The sequence below is a fragment of the Mesoplodon bidens genome (assembly GCF_964165515.1).
Source record: "Mesoplodon bidens genome assembly, chromosome: 3".
In the NCBI taxonomy this organism is placed as follows: domain Eukaryota; kingdom Metazoa; phylum Chordata; class Mammalia; order Artiodactyla; family Ziphiidae; genus Mesoplodon; species Mesoplodon bidens.
Window position 1 is genome coordinate 137,731,099 of NC_138178.1, and position 9,125 is coordinate 137,740,223.

At 45.6% G+C, this 9,125-nt stretch overlaps 1 long non-coding RNA gene across 1 annotated transcript; it reads right to left on the bottom strand.

Moving 5' to 3' along the window:
* Positions 1-6,981: 6,981 nt before the first annotated feature.
* LOC308614658 lies at positions 6,982-9,089 on the bottom strand. The gene is made up of 2 exons (XR_014015418.1): positions 8,657-9,089; positions 6,982-8,308 (listed from the first exon to the last, which is right to left on the bottom strand). It is a non-coding gene; the product is annotated as an uncharacterized lncRNA (long non-coding RNA).
* Between the last annotated feature and the right edge of the window lie 36 nt (positions 9,090-9,125).

The window sequence follows — 9,125 nt, forward strand, 5'->3', positions numbered from 1 at the left end:
TCGCGTTACAACTTTCATTTCCTGAAATGTTTGAGGGAACATCCAGGGTTTTTATCCCCCCATCAGGCCGGGCGATGGGTTCGGGTTTCAGGCCTTGTCATTCAGCTGTCACCAAACAAACGAAGCTCTCAGAGCCCTGGAGAGGGAGAGCTACCTGCTATTCATGACCCCTGGAGCAGGTGATCGCTCATGGGAAAAACAGATAGAATTAATCATAGGGCTGTTCTCTGTTTCCTCTCCTTTTTGGCAGACCTGCCCACAGTGTGAAACCTGTCAGAAAACAAATTAACTCTTTCTTGTTCCCCAGGGGAACTAAAAATACATTTTCAGAAAGCCCACCACACACATTCACACCAAATGACCCAAGTGCCATTTGGAGGGAACATCTTTATATCTGCTCTACTTTGCAGTTTCTTAGTTTGTGGGGTTCCCATCTTAGTGGGACTTGGAACCTAGGGAACCAGGGGAGAATGGGGCAACTTCAGATCACCTGGTTCTATCTACTGAAAGGAGTCCCAAGTGTGATCTCCAAACTCAGGTAGATTTAGACATCTCCTTTCTGCCTGGGTGTCAATGCAGTGGGGCTTGATCCTAATAAAAGGAAAATCTCTACCCTAACATAAGTCTGTAAGAAACTTCTGTAAATGGGTGTTTCCCCTCCCCCAGATTCTTCCCTAAGTCAACTTTGTTGAGCATCCATATTGGGCTCTGTATTGGAAAATCCGAATGATTTCAAATTTTCCCTCATTCATTTCCTTAGTTGCCTCAGTTGAACAAAAGCACAAAGGTTAGCATATTGGTGTTCTTTGTTGTGAGGATACTGTTTACCTGCTACTCATTAAATATTATAAATACAAGTTTTAAATTACACCTTTATTTTTTACTTTGTTCTACTTTTCTTTTCCCTATATCTCTGTCCTGCCCTAGAAAATTTCTTTTTTAATAGAGGGAAAGAGAAAGTGCATACAGATTTGCTTCTAAGATATATTAATGTTGGAAAATTTAACCAGGACAGGTTAGGAGTCTTAAATCAGAATGATTTTTAAAGAACAGAAATATGGTAAGGGGACTGCATTGTCATTTTGCCTTTTAGTTTTTCCATAAAAGGGTGGTTTTTTTGTTTTGTTTTTTTGTTTTTTTCTTGGTGAGAAATCAGGAGATATACTGTGTGTAAAAATAATCCTCCTGGCCTTCTTTATGAAGATTTTGTCTGTTTATTTTGAAAACAGCCATTGGTTCCAGATTCCCAGAACTGATTTTCTTAGATTAGCTGTTTGTACTCAGAGGTAGAGCCCTGAGCAATATTATTCTTCAATTAAAATAAAGAATTTGACTTTAGGAAGAAGCATGTTATGTTTATATAGCATCAGCAATGCATAGAAAATATTCACCACACATATCTGAAGACAGACAAGGCTTCAATTGTTTAAACGTTCTTCTCACTTCATAGATACAAAGGCACGCTGACCTATCTAGCTTAATTTTTTTAAAGCTTGTTACTTTCATATTCATGACATCCTAAATACAGAACTAATGCTTCTTCCTTGTAACTACCTCCTTGACTTTTAGGTTAAAATTTCCTTTTGCAAGGTACTGCAGACTATGCCACCTCACCCTCAAAATGTGCATTTTCTGTACAAGCTCTGTAAGTTGCTGCTCCCCTCCGCCAACCACACCAGTCCCCACCACCACCACACACACAAAAAGCTGCAAAAGTTAAGGGGAACATTAATGCATACTGATGCTTATAGTTTAAATATAATATCTGTTTGACAGCCAACTAAAGATGACACAGCTATGTGGGTTTTATTTGGTTTGTTTTTTGGGTTGTTTTTTTTTTACAGTCCCATTGCCTTTCCCTGGCATTTAGATCATTTAGATAACTAGCAGCTCAGTTTAGAACTGAAGTGCTGCAAAGCAGCTAAAGCCATGCCTTAAGGGGAGGGAGGGGGCAAGGAATGTAGTTGAGTTTGTAAAAATACTTAATATAAAGTAAAAGACATCTAGAAAGTTGGTTTTACAGGCTTGCTGGTTGGAGGCTGCAGATTTTGTATCAGGGATGCAAACCGACCAGCTCTATGAAATGTTAAAAAACATTTTAAAGTTTTTGTTGTTGTTGTTTCTTTTTAAGAATCTTAAGATAAAAAAATATGTATTCTAGGACCGTTTTTTCCTTCAAGATGCCACATGCATATCAGCTCAGGTCCTGAACCACCACCCCAGCAATAAATTATGTATCTATTATAAATAAGCCATGGCAGTTTAAAAGTTGTAATCAATTTTAGATCCTATTCTAAAATAAATTATATAGCAAATTAAAATAAATTTGCTTTGTGTTAATCCATTAATGCTTCTATTTGGATCTGCCTATGTCAGTCCCATAAAAGATTTATCTTCTAAGTTAGGGTGGATGGAAAGGACAGGGGACCAGATGGAGGGAGCTGGTATACAATTTCCATGCCTCCTTATTATAGTAGGTAAAGGGCCAGAATCTATCTTTCTACTTATCTGTCTTTTTAAAGATAACCACTAATGGCACAGAAGAAGGGACAACAGCCAATATCACCTAATCGTATTTTAATTACAATTGGGTAGCCACTTCAGGTACACTTAAGTGTGTGTTAGAACTGAAGTAAACTCTTTTCTCTTTCAAAGATAAGACACGATTGGGGTTTTGTTAGTTTTTCTTTCTGCATTTTCCTGTTCGAGGGGGTGGGGAGAAGAATGTGATTTTAAGAACACTTTAACGTTATGGCAAAGGAAAACAATTAGTGGGCACTTTTGCAAAAGGAGGAGTGGGGGAGACTCCCAGGTAGCAAAGCAATACAGGAGAGCAAACCTTAAGGTGTCTCTGCTCTTCCTGCTGAGAAGTGGGGTCTCAGCTGTCCATTAACAAGTTAAAAGGATAGAAGCTGAAACTCAGATGGGAGACAGGCATACACGCGCCTCAAGCAATCTCTTTCTCTTTGTTTTTAAATGCTACTGCAGTGTTGTTCCTCGCTGTCTGAAAGGACCACAGCGCCTAAAACAGTGATTGCCATCCTCAGTGGGAGAACAGGTTTCCAATTTCATCAGCTGGAACTAAGTTGTGTGTGTATATTCAGTTTAAAACACTAAAGAAAATGCAGCCTTTTCAGGGCAGCACTTTTTCTGGGCAGAGGACAAGCCAACAACTCGCCCATGATTTTGACTTCTCGGTCCTGGCTGGCTTACCCATGTCTTTAGAGTATCTTCCAGGTGGAGCTATTGGATTCAATCAAACTAGGGAAGAAGCGAAGGCGGGGGTCACTTGAGGGGGCTCACAAGTCCCCACCTAAGGTCACGGAGCATACCTGCGGGCTAAGGAACTGAGCCCTCGGGTACCCTTGGTGCGAATTGCCCCTGGGGGCTAAGTGGGCACAGACACTAGTTCCGCTGGCTTCGGGTGTTTGGAGGAGGTAGTCTGGGAGGGTTTTTAGTCTCCTACTCCTGGGAAAAGCTCAGAAAAAAAGAAGAAATAACGTAGAGAGAGCACGTGGGCCACCAGCCACTCTCCTCACCTTAACCCTGACCCACCTGTTCTGTCAACACCACCTGCCCCACCAAAGAAGGGCAAAGTGTGCGCCGCGACAGCCCAGCCCGAAGAGCGCTGCGGGCCTCGGCCGGGGCCTCCCTGCTGGGGACCCGGGAGGTGCGTGGAGAGGAGGCCGCTGCTCGCCCCAGGGCCACGGGCTAGGGGGAAACGCCGGGCCAGGCCCAGCCAAGGAAGCCGAGCTGCCGCCCGGTCCTGCCCGAGACTCTAGAAACCCGGGCCGCTCTCCTCGGCCGCCGTTGAAGTTCTAACGACAAGCCAGGGAAGGGGCGCCCACTGTGGCTGGCACCCCTCCGCCGAGCGCGCGGGTGATGAGCCCAGGTCCGAGGGCCAAGACCCAGGCCGCAGGAAGCAAAGGAAACGGGCCATACCTGAAGTAGGAAGGGCGGCCGGGCCTAGGCCGCCTCCTGACCAGGCTCTTGGGCCTGAGCCGGCTGCCTCGCGTCTGAGAACCAGGGAGCGCTCCCACCTGCCGCCCGGCCCGGGAGCCGCGAGTGGCCAAGATCGCTTCATCCCTCCGCCACTGGGCTTGGTCCAACCCCGCGGTAGCGCTTCCCGCGTGGCTCACGTGCCTCGCCCGGAACTTAGCTCCTTAATTCAAAGAGCGAGACGCGACTTGAGCTTGGGAGGTGGCTCCGGGGTGCCCAAGGCCACGGCAGCTGCGTTGTCCCCCGAAGCTCAGGCCTTTGCCTCCTCCACTGTCTGGACCTTAGAGGTTAGCCTCAGGGACTCCGCAGGCCCGGCCACCAGGCCCCGCGCCTGAAGCTGCGCAGTGATGCGGCTCCCGGGACGCGCGCGATTCTCCGTGAAAAGGTGAAGGGGCCCCACCCGGGTCCGGGGGCGGAGAGCAGCGGCGCCCCGATTTCCCGCGCCTTGGGAGGGCAGAGTGGCAGGAGCAGCCTCGGGAGTCTGCGGGTGGCAGGAGAAGCTCCTCCAGTTTTCTGCAGCCGGAGACGCGCGGAACGGAAGCCTCTGGCTCCCTAACCTGGAGTTCTGCTTGCAGACTTGACCAAAGACCTCCAGGCGGGGGAGGCGGTAGGAGTGAAGCCCCTTTCAGCCCGCAGCCGCCGCTCCAGGCGCGGCGGCTGCGGCGGAGCAGAGGAACAGCCGTTCCGTGCGGGGTCAGTGCCTGGTGCCCGACTCGCCCTCAGGGTGCGGGGGAGAGCGGCGTGACAAGGGTCACTGCTCAGCAAACTCAGAGTTCGCCCACAAGCACCAATGCCACTGCCTCTTCCTGGAAGCTTCCGCTTCATCTCGGGGTCAAGCCCAACCTGTCCTGCCTGGAGAATAGTTCAAGACCGGCGGTGCCCGGCCTCAGCGGCCTCTTTCTCCCTGCCCGCAGCTCGTGGTGCTTTGGGGACTATTGAGTCCCTACCTGCTAAGCCAAATTCAGGAACCGTCGGCCAAGCCCCTTGGCCTCCCGAGCATTTAAGGAAGCTTCGTTCTCAGCCAAGAGGTCAAGGCAGGCAGGCAGTGGGGACCCGAACAATCCTGTGTTCAGATCTAAAACGTAAAAAATTTAAAAATCGCCCTAGTATGTTATTGTTTTCATTTTACTTGATAAAATTCTGTAAGGTTTCATCCTAAAAACTATTTATAAGCCGTCGTTCATTACTTTGGGCTCTCCTTATGAAATCTGTAAAGGAGAAATCGAAAAGTGGCTTTTGATTCAGTTAAACTGTGAAGCCGAGAAGGTAAATTGGAGGTCCCTTAACAGCAGGTCCTTGAAGATTTCCTCGAGGGAAAAAAAAATATGGTTAGTTCCCCCTAATGATTGCTCTAAAATGATTGCCAAGAAAACTCAAAGCAATATTCAGCTTTCTTGCTTCCTCCTGCTTGTCCCTGGTTTAGCCAGACTGAGAGGAGGATGGTGAGGGAGGCACATTGTGCAATTTCTTATTAAACACATCTGGAATTTGCGCACTCTGGATCGAATGCCAGGGATTTTACAAAGAGTTTATGACTGTGACAGAAAATTGTCCTTTTAACGAGTTTACAAGCAGTAATCACAGGGGCTTTTACAGGACCGGCCCACTCTGCTCCTTGCCAGATTTGCAGACATTTCCAAGATTCACCAACCAAGGGAGCAGGAAGTGGGGCCGGGGTGCCCAGGGAGACAGAACTTCCACGAGTCTAAAATTATACTAAACAGAGCTGGAAGAGTGGGGGGTAGTCATCTGGGTAGGAAGAGAGGGCATGTAAGAAATTAAAGTAATTGGCCCTTCCTATTTTTCAGGGAGATTTCCGCGGTGTCCTTTGAAGCCTGTCAGGGTCATTGAAAGCTATCTTTGTGCAGGGTGTTTGTTTTGGGGAGTGAATGTGAAGAATGCGAGGAGATCCCCTGTGAGAGCCCCTCCTGCAGAGGGTGGCATTTCTCCGTGGCCCAAGACGTGGAGAATAAACACCCTAGTGACTTAAATAAACACCAACTTAATGATCCAAAACACTAACAAGGGAGATTGGGACCCTGAGCTCCCAATCCAAAGGATGGTCTCTGAGCGGCTGTGTGAACATCTGTCCATCACTGAGGGAAAAAATGACTTTATAAGTAAAAGTGACTACAGTTAAGTACAGTGACCCTTTCTCCCTGGAACTCAGTCACAGCCATTTAGCATTAAAAAAAAAAAAACTCATAATAAGAAGGCCTTAATCTCCCCACCTCCCACCCCCACTTCTAGATCAGGACAGGAAAGATAGGAAAGAGTAAGAAAGAAATGAATATATTAATGGTGACACAGATGGAGAAAAATCAAAATTATGAAACTGTCATGTCAGAAAATAGACTTCCTCTGGGGAGTAATATTTTACAAAGCACAAGCAAGCCAATCCTGTTATCCTGAGTAGAATTTTAATAAATAATGCCATTTGTTTCACTAATTTTAAAAGCTAAATACAAAGATACATCATTTTTGCCCCAGGCAAAAATAATTTGGAGCCTACATGATTACTGGGATTTTTCTGGACACTATCAGGCAGCACCGCAAAGAACTCCTGTCCTGTTGGTCTGCTTTCTATTTGTACAGAGTAATTCACAATGTTGCTATCCTTGTACAAGTTCCCTTTTTTTCTCCCCCAAGCAGATAAATTATTTTACTTTCACAGTCTTGTCATAAATTTGTTAATAATACAAAAGAGCTAACATACGAATGATGTGGAGAAGAGCTAGTGGTAAACAAAACTGCATCTCTAAATAATAAAAAAATAAATAAATACCCCAAAGCTAAATTCACTCTTTTTCTGTCATATAATTAACTCAGTCACCACTCCTGGTTCAGGGGATGGCCTTCAAAGTACCCTGCAATTCATAACCACCATTAAGTAAGAACGCAAGAAAACTATTCGTTTAAAAAAAATGGGGAGGGCCCAATGACAGCAATACACAACTCACCTTTCAGAAACAGAATCAGTACTCCTGGTGTTCTACTAAGTTTTAATTTAGACTGGTTTAGGTACAATAGAAAAGAAACCTGAAAACACATGCTGTTTTAGTAACAAATACCAGGTTGCTAGATTTGTTACCTATTTTTGCAAGCTAGAAACTAGGAACAGGAGAAACCCTTAACAGGAGTAGGCTACAGATAAGAAAGCTTCAAGGGCTTGAGAAGTAATGGCATTCAGGAAAGTGTTTTTTCACACTGGTACATTTTTAAAGTTTGCCATAAAAAAAACCCAGGAAAACAAACAACAACCAAAATCCCCCACTAAATTTGACAGAAGCATTTGTATTACTAATGGTCACTTATATTTCTAACTGCCTCACATAGAGAGCATTAAGACATTTAGGCACTTGTTTTTTCCCCTAATACTGTTCTTTCATTTTAATCTACATAAAATTGTTTAACACTAAATATGAAAATGTAAACTTAATTTTCCCCATCAAAAAAAAGTTATAAGATCGTATTTTTCCTATTCACCTTAAGAATGCAACCAGCTCCTCCCAGGCTGGAGGATCTTTTCACTATTTTGATCTCCTCTCTCTCTCTCTGTCTCTCTCTCTCGTTTTCATTTCCTTTTCCTCTTCTCAAAACATTTTTCCATAAATAAATTAAAATGAAATAATTAAAATCCAGTTGATTTGTAATTCCCATTCACTGAAAAAAAAAAGAAAAGAAAAAGAAAAAAGAAAGGCTACTGAAGCAGGAACACAGGTTGCCCAGAACCAAGACTGGGTGACTGGATATTTTTGTTTGTTTGGGTTTTTTTTTTTTTTCTTTTCCCTGATCTCCACACTGGGAGGGGAAATAATGCAAAAGTGGAAAGAGTTGGAGAGAAGAGGGCACTAAGCTTGAGATCGCTGTTGGGTTTGAATTTTAAAAAAGATATTTGTGAAAGTCCACCATTCCTTTATGCGCAAAGAACCCCAGAAACAAGCTGCAAAAATGTTCCTGATTTCTATTTACAAATGTCCCTAGTCGCTGCTTCGAGGCCCCAATCCCTCCCCCTTAGGACCCCAAGTCCACCAGACTGGAGGTGAGGGGGCCCAGCAGAGAGTCCTGGAGCTGATGCTGGTGGGCTTGCAGGCCGTGGGTGGGCTGAGAGGCGGTTAAACCTGGGAGAGAATAGTTTGAGCTCCTGGCGTGGCTCATATTGCCCTGCAGCAGAAGGACGGAGTTCTGGTCTGGACTTTGGGGAGGTGAGAATTCTTCTTCTGAGCTGGACATGAGCGGCTTGCCCCCTTCCAGAGGAGAGAGTTGATTCTGCTTGTTGGAGGAGGAGTTATTGTTTTCAGTGTTCTCCCTAAGAAATAGAGGACAACACCATATGGTTAAAAAAAAAAAAAAAGTAAGTTAAAAAAAGTGTGAGATGGAGGGAGGGGAGCTGGAAGGAGGAAAGGGCCATTGTGCAATCAGTCATTGACCCAAATGGAGAAGCTCTGCCCTCTCACCCATCCCCAAGGGTCCTAGGGGAAATGAAGAGGCAGCAGAGACTTGAGAAATGGGGAGCTACGGACAGAGCTCCTGGGAAGCCAGCTCCTTTCCTCTTCCAGATTTTAGAAAGCCAGATCAGCAGGGCTTATTTGAAACACAAAAATTATTTTTAAATTTTTGTTCAAGCAGTTATTTTTAAATACCTATCAACACGTACCACATTTAGAAGTAACGAAATTTGAAAATCTTCCAACAAATGATTGTTGGTGATGAAGAAAATGATCGGGGGACGAACAGCACCCAATGAACAGATGTTTGGTGGTGAATCAAGTCAATTGTCCTGTTCCCATCTGAGGAAACGATTAACCGTCGAGTTTCCCTGCCCCTGCCCGGAGGTTGTGGTCTCAGAGACACAGGACAGGTCATGGGAAGTGGTGTCCAGAGCGGCCCAGTGACCTGAGTAAACACAGGGAGCGCAGCCAGTCTCTCCGATTTCATCAGGGAGTGGGCCCTCGGGCCTGGCTTAAAGGACGGCCTTTTTGAAACTAACGTCTACCTGGAACTGTACTGTCCCTGTCTCCGTGTTACTCGCTCAGCCCGCAGTCCCTCACGGCCCTCTCTCAGACTCCCTGCGGGCATCCACACCAGCGCACCCATTCCCCACAGGGGAACTTCGCGACCCCGCA